We start from the raw sequence: 11,299 nt of genomic DNA, 5'->3' as shown, positions 1-11,299 counted from the left end.
GCTGTGTGTCGCTCGTCTCTTTCAAAAGAGGTGTTTCTATATCTGGTTATCATAAACAAATGAGTACCGTCCACTCCAGTAACAAGAGGCGGATGATGGGAACTCCACTGCTTCATTCTCATTGGTAGTCGCTCCTGAAAGTCGCTCACAATTTGCATAAAGTTAAACATTTCTCAACTTTGTTACACGGCTGGACACGCCCCATACAATCGCCAGTGGTCACTTTCACTCATGTCGCTGAAAGTCGCCAATCTTTTATTGAAATCAATGAGATCGCGTCACTCTGCTACTGCTAGTTGCTGCTAGTCTGAATCTAGCTTTAGTGTCTGCGACGGCACCCATAGGTTTGTGAAGAGCTTTTTTGAAGGCAATAGTTGGCGGGGCTTGCCGTCGCCATCTTGGCTGCACGTCACTCACGGATAACTGAAAATGGGTAAAGAAGCGGGACGTAGGTGAAGCTGAGGTGGCTGGTTGCTGAAACCACACCCGCATAGCTCGACGGTAGTGACAGCAGTGGCAGTTCACCCGTCACTCAAGTGGCCACACCCTAATTATGCAGAACTTTAAGGGTTAATATAATTTAAACAAATGAGTTAAAAAAGTACCCTTCTAACAGTTGTCATAAAAGACAAAATTAGTATAGACAAAACCATGTTGTGTACCAGGCTTTAACACATTATTTTCTACTGTAATTTGGGCATTTTAACATGGAGGATTTGGGGATAGACTCCCTTTTATAAGTTGAATTGATGAATTGCAGTTTGAGGGTGTTTTCACATCTGTAGTTTGGTTCATTTGGTCCGGACCAAAAGCAAAAAATTATACATCGTATAAATGTGCACAGTTTTGGTTCCTTTTCACACCACACTAATTGATCTGGTCCACACTTGTTGAAACCAACCAAGATTCAGTCAAAGTGATAAGATCTACATCACTCATTGGCCACATGTATTTGAACGTATTTCCTAAACTGCTTCTCAACTGGTCAGAATCAATATGTGCGAAATTCCCCGGAAGAAAAACAAAAAGGAGGAAAATACAGCAGACACCATGGACTGACTGATGCGCGCTATAATTATGTCTCCGTGGTTGTTATACATAGTTTGTATACAGCGCTTTAGACAAACTGTTCATTTCCAGAATGATTCACGGATGCGGGTTGAAAACAACGTTTTAATGTAGTACAAATGGCGAAGACACCAAATTTCTGAGGCTCCGCCCACACCTCCTCGCACCTCCAGGTATGTCCGCGATCTGTTATTGTGCCAATATTGCTAATAGAAACTGTCAACAAACACTTCCTCATCTGATAATGCACTGCGCAGCTGAATACGGCAGCTGGTTTAGTCCAAAATGCGCAGTACTTTTGCAGTTAGGTCGGTTAGATCTCAGATCGTGTTCTCACCACAAACTAACCGCTCTAGAGTTCGTTTGAAAGCGTACCGCTTGTTTGGTCCGCTTTTTGTGCGCACCGGAGTTCGATTGCTGCATTCTCACCTGCCCAAACAAACCGCACCAAGTGAGCAATCAAACTCTGGTATGATTCAACAGAACTAAATGAGGCTGGTGTGAAAGCACCCTTAGTCACTTTCGTGTTGGTTCAATCAAAGACATCAGAAGGTTGCCCCTTGGTTTTTTTATGATTATTGTGCGTTTTTGCACGTTCAAATTCTTACGAATTAGCTAACTCATACATATTAGTTAACTCATTACTAATAGTTACATTTTTCTTACTTTGCATTTTCTCAATACATTAAAATGGTAATACAAACTTTGTTTCTCCAAATACATCCAACAATTTGTCTTAGCTAAAAGCTCTCCATCCTAAGGAGATTAAAAACGCCTGTGTCAAATAACATTGGGTTATTGTAAGATACGAGTTGGGCTGATGGGTCAAGTAACTTTAGCGTTGGGTGGATGTGTCAGGGTGCACTGATTTAACTGTCAGTGAAAATAACAGAACCTGTTAACTTACTGGGTTACATAAAACAACCAAATGCCCCAGTTAAATGACCCAACTGGCTTAACTCAGCGACTTGGTTAAAACAACCTAGCGTTTTTTTTTTAAGTGCACAATGGTATCATTGTACTTTTTGGGAGAAGCTCCTGACTTCATAGCTAAAAAAGTAAAAATTACACTGCATACCCAAATCTTCAAATAATGGCTGTGGGCAGGTCAACACTGCCCTCTATAGATAACACATCACTTCAAAGAAACCCAATCTCTGTCATATCTGAAAGAAGCGAACACATGAATGATCATACTTCACTGTCTGACAAACCCAGTTAAAAAGGTAGATGAGTTTATCAGGTTGGGCTCAAGACTACTAATGAGGAATAGAAAGAATGTAGTCTCTTTATCTGTCATACAGGTCAACCTCACCAAAGTAAATGGCAGGAGGATTAGATATGGGGATTAGGCTGCCTGGTAATTGCAGCTCGTAGGGGAAAAATATGTATGTGAAAACCCTGTTAATCAATCAATGAGGTGAGAATAAGCTGGGAGGGGAGCAGAGTGTGACATATTGGGAAAATTCCTCCTAACATAATAAATCTCAACCACCTGAGATGGAAAATTTTCAGAGAAGGGCAATTAACTATGGGAATTAAATTAACATACAGAAAGAAAATTATTTGCACATGTGACAATTTTACACATAGACTTAAAAGTGGTGACACTTTCTGCACATTTAAATTAGAAACAGGCAAAACGTGACAAACGCACGTTGGCAATTTCGCTTGCCGTTTAAGAGTTTTCATTAGCGGCAACCGGGAAGGTGAGGAATATGACACAAGCTCAAGGTTATACCAGATAAGGTGTGACAATTTCAGCTGAGTTTAAATATTGTCTGCCACACCGTGCGTTCCCACTGCCAGATTTATAGCGTGAATAGAAATCCAGCATGTCGCCAGAGCCATCACTCTTCCTGTTTTTATTTTCCCCCTGGATTGTCACTCCATTGTAAATCTCAGTGAATTAGTGCGACCTCAAATCTTTTTCTCAGACCAATATGAAAAATGTCCACTTATTACAGAGAAATAGAAGAGGATGAGTTGGGCAGATAGCGTCTCATTGAACTCTGCATAAAAGATGTCCGAGATGTTTTCAAGTCTTGGGAAGAATTCGTCATCCATCATTCGCCGATGGAGAGTGTTGCGTGCGGTGGTAAGGACTCGAGTAATAATTCTAGTTAATCACTGTCAGCAAATGACAGAAATATTAACTATTCATTAGCCCTTTTCACACCTCTGAAATGAAGTATCGATGTATCTTAAAACAAAACATTGCTGCAGGACACGATGCTGATGGTGGCGGAGTAGAGGAGCTCTATTCATGTGGCATATCAATGACTAGACGCACATCTCCTCCTTTAAGCTTCGTCACGGCGCGCGCAAAACACGCCGGCTGATGAAAATGCATCGTATGTATTATTTATGCAACTTCTCGGAGTAGCAAAAGAGCCGCTGAGATTGAGAATGCGTGTTGTCAGCTGCTTGGTTCCCCGGGTCGAAATCAATAGAGAGGCGCACTAACCTGCCACAAGCCCCGATGACAGATTGAATTCAGAGAGGCTGTGAGGCTTAACGCACTTCAGAAAGGAAGCTGCCGTCTATCGGAGGCATGCAACGGAATAATATTCCAATTCTGGTGCGGATGGTTTTCTTTCCCAGAGTGCATCGCTCTTACCCTTCACTGCTCAGGGACCGCTATCGATGAATAGTCATCGGCTTTCTGAAGTGGGGGCCACTTGTGCGCATCCCTCGCAATCTTCGTCTCATCCCTGCAGCGTTTTGCTCGCTCGCTTCTTTCACAAGTGAGCAATCGTGCAAGATTTTAATTAAATTACCTTAAATCTGTGCCGTTGCTCCTGTGAATCTAAACATGAGAAGCGCCTCACTTATTAACCCATTTGTTCTCACAATGAGTACAAGGGACTGTCAATTGGTTCTCAATTACAGTCCAAGGGACCCACAGCACTGCACATTTTGGATGTTTCTGTTATTTAACAGAAGACCTGATTTAAAGTCTCGGCACTCGGCAGACGGATTTTGCAACACCTCCAGGCGTACAAGATCAAGTCCTATCTACCCGAATAGGGAAGATAAATGTAACCCTGTATCTTAAATCTAGGCTATAGTCTCAATCTAATTATGTTATCAGGAGCATCAAAGTTTTACATTGATTTCAATCTTTGACGTGACCTTACTCAGTAAATATATCAATATTAAGGTTATATTTTCACAGAATGTACTTTACATTATAGCATGATTTTATATAGTAAATTACTTATTGTGCTGGAAGGCATCGGTGCTAGACATTACACTTTCCACCATGCAAAGTAATCGATCTGAAGCGTCATGTTAATGTCTACAGTCTGGTCGAACCAATGGGCTGATCTGAAAACATGACTGATATAATATATCATTTTTTGCTCTTTCACGCATTCACATTTCCACATCACCCTTGTCTGTAATCTGGCTGCCCTCAACTGAATGATCATTCGTGCATTACATATAATTCTAGATTAAAGTAACATCTTGTCTACATATACATATACACCACTTTATGAACACCAAATCAGAACAAACAACAGATCTTATGATGCGTACACACCAAATGCGAAGCATTGGGTTCCTCACTTTAGATTACTCGTGGGATTTAACTTCGTGTCACACAAATTTTTCGCTTCCATTGATTAATTTTGAGATTAATAGCAAGTTTTTGTGGCAATTGTGCGGCCCAATTTGCGTCATTCGCATCACCCTGCGCAAGTTTGGGTCTATTAGCGTCTTTGCATTGACTTCTTAAGTAATCTACTTGTGCAAATCGTTAAATGTGCGTTTGGTGTGTACACCCCTTTAAAAATAATTATCACGCAGAACAAAGTTATCATTTTTATTGTGTCAGGGTTTAAACACTATTAGCCTTTTCCGCAACAATTAAATTCACACATAGCAACACGAGTAGGAATTGAGAATGTCCTACAAAAAATAACGACCTCATAGGTCATTTGTGCAAGCATTTTATTACGACGCAAAGTGACGTATAAAGGGATTAATGTCCTCTAGCGGCAGTAGCTTATACAACCTGTTGTTACGTTTTAAGGTTTTGCCTTATAGACACATTTAATTTTATGAATTTGTAAATGTAGAAACGGTTTCATAAACATTTTTGGTTTTAAAGATGTTTTGGAGCATCTAACCCCACCCTCACCCTTACCCTTACCGCAACCACTTCTCAACCATATAAAACACAACACGTAAGTAAAAGTACAGTCAGGTATTTGTTGCATAAAACAGTACAAAAGTATTACAAACTATTCGCGTTGCAAACCTTGCGAACTGAAGCCATACTATTACTTTATATGAACAACTCTGTGATCAAAACGCACAGTCAGATCTCATTCAAACATAAACCAGCATGATGTAGTCGGTCACAAGAGCCAATAGCGCTTCACATTCTTAGCAAACGTAATGATGCGATTGGTCACGAGACATACGAGCGCCAATGCCTTTTCACAATCATAGCTGACGTAGCATCACGGCAGTTTTTGAATCAGTGTACATCCGGATCTGATATTTACAGCAGATTGTCATCACTTTTGCATCTTTTCTTCAAATAAATCGATCGTTTGACCTCGGTACACTTGGTATATTTTAAGAACATTTTTTAAAAGTTGTGACTGTTTTGTATGCTGTGTTTATATCATAAATAAATGGGTACGTTATTTGCCCTAAATGCCTGAATAGTGTAATGTGTAATAAAATACAATGAATCCTGGCGGTTTAAATTAAAAATCTTATTCCAGTACATGTCATCATAGCAAAATGACCCCCCTAAAATATAATTTTATACCCTAATATATTAAGTTTCACCTACTGCCGGTAGAGGCGCTAATTTAGTAAATGCATTTATTGGTCGTATTTAGTGAAATGGACAAACGACCAAAGCAACCGTATGAGTTGGAGGATATGTTGTAGGAATCTGATGCCATGTGACTTTCAGGACAAAGTCACTCTTTCTGGTTCAGTCCTCTGGTCAAATCCTTGGCACACAGGAATTAATGCGGTTTTGCCCTAGGCGTTATTGTGCATGCAAAACCATACCGGCGAGAGCTTAGTCCCTAATCAAATATCCAGTAGATGTCCACGATAAGACTCTGTTACCTTTGTCTGCAAACACACACGGATATCTAGTGCAAGATAACCCAGCTGACCTGAATTTGTTGCATGTAGAATTTGATGATTTTCTTATGTGCTGCATAGTAATGCGTCCATGTTGACATGGCTTGAAATGTGATTGACAGTGCTTGATTGTCCTATAGATATTCTAAGCATAGACAGTCGATAGATGTGACCCTAGATGACTGTCAAAAGGTTTTATGTCATGTCATGAACGAACAAGATATGCATAATTTGACATGCATCAATTCCATCACTATAAAGGACAAGGATGCTCACCAATTTCATTGTTTAAGTTCTGACAGCTTGAATTTGTTTATGCACCATCATACATTTGCTATATTTAAAAATGTGTAAGGTCATGTACACACCTTCAGCAGGATACTTTTTGACATTTTCTTTAATAAATGACACAAATGCAACATGTTATTTGCTTGCTTACCCATATTTTCTCTGCACGAGTTGTGCCTTCTGGCAACTTATTTGTGCATGGCTTGTGCGTTTGACATTAAAACTAGATGATTTTAGATACTAGTTGTTTCAAAATTCAAATTTTTGCTAAATTTTTCGGTAACACTTTATAATAAGGTTGCATTTGTTAATATAAATGCATCAGCTAACACAAACTAACAATGAATAATATTTACAATATGCAGTAATCTTAGTTCATGTTTATTTTAGCATTTATTAATACATTTTTTAAATGATAAAGTTGTAACATGAGTTAATGCATAATGAACAAACTTGAGAAAGATAAATAAATGATGATATGAAGAGATATATTGCTTATGGTTTGTTCATGTTAGCTAATGCATTTACTAATGTTAAGAAACACAGCCTATTAATTTATAGCACACAATTTTATCCAAAGTGACTTATAAATCAGGGAGCATTTTACATTTTTGCCATTTTAAACTAACATCACAAATATTAAAAACCTTTTACAGCTTGCATCCCCCCAAAAGAAACATGCTGCTATCTAAAATTAAACGTAGCATGACCAGACCACCAACTGTAAATATCTTACTTCTACAGACAGTCTGCACAGTCTACCCAAAGATCAGACTGAGATGCCAGAAGGCTTGAGCTCTCATGCTTTGAAAGCTCAGAAGCAAAAGCCACTAAACGCCACCTCCATCAAAACCGAGATAATGATATTGACCAAATGCCCTGGGCACGTATTATACGTTTATCAAATACGTTTGCTTCAAAGCCGCTTAATCCCAGATTTAGGCTATTCGGAAATGTCGGTTTGTTGGCAGTCTGTTAAACTTCACACCAATACAGTGAAAAGTGACTAGAGACGTTTTTTTAGAAGTGGAGATTTTGAATTGAAAAATGCTCATTTACAAGAAAACATGAAGACGCACAGGGTTTTGCATCTGAGCTCTTTAAATATTGTTGGACACTGCAGATACTGAAGCTTTTGTTCAGATAGGTTAACCAATAATTCAAATGTCTTTTGGCACCAAGTCCTGTACTGAAATAAATAACAGATTCACTTGTTCACCTGCGCATTCAGTCTATTGAATGATGGTAAAATAAGACTTGGCTTGCTGTCCTCAGAGGGAGCTCAAACCCGAGGCTCGGCTCGAGCCCCAAGTTCAACCCCCCCATGGTTAGACTGTACAGAGATAGGAATAAGCAAAATAAAGGAGGAGATGTGGGGAGGAGGAGGGATGCCGGATGAATCTTCACTGGTAATGCCTGAAGACTCACTTGCTTATGCTGGGTAAACACCAAAATAATTTTTACATCTTATAAGATTTTAAAAATGTGATCGACCACAAACATGGGGATAAAAAATCCTAGATGTAACCGTTTTGCTCCTATAGTGTGTGGTGTGCCATATTAACAGATTTTTAACCAGAGTCTCGACGGTGAACCAGGAAATCCCACAAAATCTCGCAAGACTTCAGAATAAGCATGGCGGACGATATGCAGGAAGACATTTCAATGATAGTGCTTGGAATAATTTTTACAAGGCATACGTCACGAAACCTGGTTTATTCAAGTTAACTGAGCATTACATTCGCAAGTCATAAGTATATTAGAACAATATACGATAAACTAGGAATAATATTCAATTGTATAACTGTTAATATTATGAAATAAGACTGTATATGCAGCCTGGAAATGCGACTTATTGAGAAGCAGATTTTATGCTGCGCCATGACTGCTTCCGTCTTCCCTCATCTCGCTTTCTGATTGGATATGGTTTCATTTCACGTAATAATCTCAATAGCATGCTCGCGTTTGTCCTCGGTATTCCCCACACACATCAGGATTTCTGATTGCGATGGGCGTGGCTCAGACTTTCATCCGATCAGGACACTCTTAACACACCTCACACGAAGGGACAATCTGATCACGACACTTGGGACATAGCTAGGATTGTCGGAAGGGGGGAAATTGGCCCAAAATCAGCCCGATTATCTTTTGGTGTGTACCCAGCATCAAATAGGCTCTCAGGATGATTGACATGACTAAATGTTTAGGCTCCTCCCAAACCTACGTTTAAAACTTCATCTAGATGAGTATAAAACATCTTGCATTCTCATATTTCATGGTCTGTATTCATGTCATATTTCACCTGTTTTTGCATTAGAGTTGCCTTCAATGGTACAGGCATACTCAATATAAACAATTATTTAATTCTATATTTTAACAATATATTTAATAATACACATGAGTGGTGAGGTCAGAAAGGGATGGGGGAAAATAAAATAATTAATTTCTTGAAAAAAATCAAGAAATTACAAGCGTATTAAAATAGAAAAGAACAAAGTTACAAATAAAGTAAGGTGCAGAAATATATTCAAATTAATATAACACTGTTTTCATTCTATAAATAAAATGTAATTTTTTAAAAGCTATTGAAGTGATTTTCCTTTTGACTTCTGTCAAGCGCAGATAAATTTTGTGTTTGCAGGCTTTTTCTTCTTGTGTGCACTTTTGAGTTTGTGTCCATGAGTGTGCACGTCTATGAGCACAGATAACAGCTCACTTTGGCATATTTGTCGCTCAAATATTTTAAAAATCCCTTAACTGTTAACATTGCAAGCTTTATAAACACAAGCAAATGATAAACTTTCTACATAAATAGTTATTTCTGATTTATTTGAGCGATTATTGTTAAAGCGAATAATTTCATGTGTGCATGATTTTACTGCTTACCCAAAAAAAAATTTTTTGTCACTTCTGACTGGGTGGACCAGCTGCCAATCTGTCACCATTAACCAATTTGTATTAACAGTATCTGATGCAATATTTGCAGTTTTTACATAATTACGTGCAGTAGGCTTGTAGACCAACATAACTTACAAGCGAGGAGTAGCCCATGTCCATCATTTGTTCCAATACATTTCAATAAAATTCTGTCAGGTCACTTTGCAATGTCAGTCTTTTTATAAATGTTGTTTTAATTGAAATCATTGATGCCTCATAATTCTACAGTGATAAGGTTTTACAGCCTCTTATACTCGACTGACTTTACATCCTGAATGTAGTCGCTCTGCGCATCCTCAACAAGCACGTGTATGATGAAGAACACAGAAAAGGCGGATGACATATAAGTAGCGCAAGAGCTACTTTAATTCATCCCTCCCCAGCCTTTATTTGAAAAGTTGCCCGTCAGCATTTGTTGCGATTTTCACCAAAAGTTTCACAAAATGCTTTCCAGGAAAATTTTCTTCTAAAAATATATTAAAATACAAATATATCAAATGAAAGAAACAACCCTCTGAACCTCATCTTTCAAACAAACAATCAACAAACAAACAAAACGGGGAAAAAAACTTTCATCATGTCTATTTTTTTCTCTTCTTATAAACACTTTAAATTTTTCTTTAAAAAAAAAAAATTAGCAAAAAGCTGAAAACATTGCATTTTTGTGAAGAAATTTTGTTAGAGATCAGATTCAGAACGATTGTCAAAACATACACGGAGTTTAAAATTAATAAATACTTTTTTGCTTCAGTTTTTTATAAATTGGTTAAGTCTAGTGGACCATCTAGTGGATAATCACGGTATTACATATAACCATAAAAACTCATCAGGAACACGTTTTTTGCATGCAAATGTTTTCTCTTTATAGATGAGATAACTCGTCAATGGTGACAAAAGAGTTAATGTATGATTTCTCGAATCACTCTCGTGGTACTTGATGTCACCTGCCTGTCGTTTTTTTGCGGCGCCGCATGAAGTCGAACAAACCTAATGTCTGGGATACATGTTGGATGACGACGAAGCGCACCTCTACAAACAATGAGCGCATACCCCCTCACAAAAAAAACAACTCATCACATTTACATGATTTAGACAAGTCATCCCACCAAGGTCAGAAAATACGGAAATCCGAATTTGTATGAAAAAATCACTTTCCTGAGAAAGAAGACTCTTCTACCATGTGTACTTGCATCAGCATGGTGAAAAGTTTAGCTTGTTTAGCATTTAAACTTAACTCTTAATTCTGCTGGGTTATTTTTAACTCAATGTTGACTAAATATTTATCCAGCATTGTGTAAAAAACCTGGAGAATTTAGTGTTGCCACATAGATGGCGGTGTTTAACCTGTAAAGTTTTAAGCGATGACCATCTGTAACATGTCGATTTATTATGTCTATATATCTGGGGAATCATCTGTTATTAAAACAACAAAAGCTCAAACTGTGAAGAGCCGCTCGTGCTAAAACAATTGTTAATATCAGCAGGACTTTTCAAAATCTTAAGCCATTAAATACTGAAGCAGAATTTTATTTTTCAAACAGAGATGGAGAGGCAAAAGTTATGAATTGCAGCTTCAGGCATTTACTGAATAAATACACATGGTGCTGTTTTGCATGTAAACACTGCAATGTACAAAACTCTACGAGTCTCTGTTGGTTTCAGGGATTTACAAGACATCAAAACGGCCAAATGTATTAACAGTTCAAATTTACAAGCAAGATAAAGTGAATAAATTGTACAGGCACTTGAAATGAATATTGATCATGAGGTTAAGTTTTCGTTCTCACTCTTTACTTTACAACGTGGAGAATTGCTGGATTCTTCCTGCTGTGGCCCGGCTAAAGTATGTTACTTGTTTACTGTACAACCATTCAAGGTTTTTTGACCT

Source organism: Paramisgurnus dabryanus, chromosome 6 (genome assembly GCF_030506205.2).
Source record: "Paramisgurnus dabryanus chromosome 6, PD_genome_1.1, whole genome shotgun sequence".
Classification (NCBI taxonomy): Eukaryota; Metazoa; Chordata; class Actinopteri; order Cypriniformes; family Cobitidae; genus Paramisgurnus; species Paramisgurnus dabryanus.
This window is presented reverse-complemented; position numbering follows the sequence as displayed.